The sequence below is a fragment of the Orussus abietinus genome, unplaced genomic scaffold (genome assembly GCF_000612105.2).
Source record: "Orussus abietinus isolate OABI.00-Male unplaced genomic scaffold, Oabi_2.0 scaffold33, whole genome shotgun sequence".
NCBI classification, from domain to species: domain Eukaryota; kingdom Metazoa; phylum Arthropoda; class Insecta; order Hymenoptera; family Orussidae; genus Orussus; species Orussus abietinus.
Genome location: NW_019394294.1, coordinates 160,137 through 162,809, shown reverse-complemented (window position 1 = coordinate 162,809; position 2,673 = coordinate 160,137).

The window sequence follows — 2,673 nt, the reverse complement described above, 5'->3', positions numbered from 1 at the left end:
CTTCATTTCCTTTAGATTTCACTTTTTTCCCCATATGCCTTTGCCCCATGGTACGTTTTCATTTCCCCCTTACATTTACAAATGGCAATTCGTCATTTCACCCCAAAACAATCCATAACGATAAATTGAATCGATTTCAAAAGAATGTAATGTCCCCGCAGATTTGATTTCTGAAAACCAGCAACGATCCTAAATTTAAAAAAGCGACAATCTATCGCCTACATTCTTTATTGCTAAAATATAAAATGGCACCGAAACTTGTACTGATTTGCGAAAATTAAAATTCCTTTCGTGTCATTTGCAAATCACACAGAAATTACTAAATAAAACCTCAGTTAATATGCAAAAGAACAGATGAATCTTTTCACTGATTGAAATTTAAAACATGCTTAGAATGCCCTCATATTAATAAATATACTCTTCGACTATAGACTTCAATTCCGAAGAATTAATTACGTTGCGAAAAATTCGCCATTCACCTTTGCGCGAAACAACGAATACTCTACGATACGGTCTCCCTGTAAGACATCTCCCACAGGTTGAAAAATGGTACAAAAGATATACAACTTCCCAAACTTCATTCCGAACTTCAATCGTCACCTGTTGCATCTGTGTCATTTCCGAGCCGAAACTTCCAAGTGGCTCCAAAAAGCCTCTCAAGTCTTATCAACGGTGCGCCAATTGCAGGCACCATGGAGACCCGATATTCTAATTTTCTAGGACAATCAGTAAAATCGTTATCACAAAATGTCGATATGTATCAGTTGCACGAGGTCCAGGGGCCCTCGAATAGGAAAGGGCCCCTGTCATTCGTGGAGTTTAGTTAACGAAGTGTCGCTAATTACGAGCTAATACGTGCCACCCAAGTGACGTAGGAGTACATGCCTTAAGAAGAAGAGAGGAACAGCACATTAAAAGCGTTAACCCCGTAAGATCGATATAAAAGTTGTCATCGGACGAAGTGCTCAGCCCTCGATTTCCGCCCTGAAACGACCTGTATAACGGTGCACCACCGTAGCACATCGTCGCACGGAATGCAGCCGACACTGTACACCCTCCTTTGTTAAAAAGTGGCGTAAAAAAATGCGGTCTCCTTAGAAAAGCAAAATTCCTTGTATAATATTGCATGTTACATCGCTCGTTAACGTTACGCCAATCGGCGACTCCTTGCACTGTACGGTTAATGGCAATGACTATACGTGTATACCCTATGCAATTGCGCTGTAATGTACGTAGATGTTGCGCAAGGGTACTTGGAGGTCTAAGGATCCATTCTGCCCCATCGTCTCTAGTTTTCGAAAACGAGATTAGTACTTTCTTCCCTGACTTTCGGTGTTTTTTCCCTATATTTTACGTGGTGTATTATCAGCAGTCTTTGGTGTCCTCTGCATCGCAGATCGGATTTTCGTCGCCTTGTATTCTCCTTAGGTGCTTTTCAAAATTTACGTTGAATTTTGGACAACTCTTCAAAAATGGGAAATTTGACGAGAAATAAGAAGTGATTCACTCAAAGGCGTAAAAAAGAAAAAGAGGAGTGCCCTGTTGAATATTATTTTCTGTCTCTAGGATTTCATTTTTGGTTAGTGTTTAAGGATTTTTAATTTCGAGCACGTTGCTATCTGTGCTTGCAATTGTCTCATTGATCGAGACGACGTAATTTAATTTTGTATAGAAAAGTCTCATCTAACGGTTGCGTCTAAGTGCTGGCATGATTCATTTTGAAAATTGAAATACCCTTTCCAGAATCGATATAATTTACAGGGGTTGCGTAAACGTTCTACCGGGAGGGAAGTTGAACGGCTTGGATCGGTTCCAGCGAAATGAAAGCACCCTTAGAGAAATCTGCTTCCCGGGGTGACAAATCCCAGATTTCCTTGGATAAAATAGATCGAAGTTCACCTTCATCACCGCGCGGACGTTTCGAGGATTTCCTGCGGCTTCGCGAAATCAAAGTGCCACTTGGCTTATCAAACTTCGGGCTTTCCGATATAAACATTCGAATATATATACATATTCCTTTTGAAATAGGTCACATGGATGGACCCACGCTTTCAGAACTTTTAAAGATTTCCCTCAATTCCGCCAATTATCTTAATCGTAATAACCTCTTCGAGCCACTCTCCTCGGGAACTTCACGCAAAAGCTTAAAAAATTGACCAAAGTCCGAAAAAAGTAAATAATTGACAGAAAATTTCGCTAACAAACTATTGAACCGCATTGATTTTTCCTCATGCGCTATAAATACATGTAAATAAGTTAACTATTAACAGATATTTTAACTGCATTACCCGAATTAAAGTGATTTTACAGTTATTGCGCTAAGACGTTAATTCTTTTACCTTGCTGAAAAAACCACCTTGATATCTATCTGGATATCGATTAAAGAAGAGATATGAAAAATATTGAACGAGATTTATCCATTGATAAAGCAAAACCATCAATAAAAAGAAAATGAGGGCGAGCGAACGTAATAAGATTCGATGCGGGAAATATTACTGTAGGAGGATTAAGGTGACTTTACAGTTATTGCACTAAGACGTTAATTCTTTTACCTTGCTGAAAAAACCACCTTGATATCTATCTGGATATCGATTAAAGAAGAGATATTAAAAATATTGAACGAGATTTATCTATTGATAAAGCAAAACCATCAATAAAAAGAAAATGAGGGCG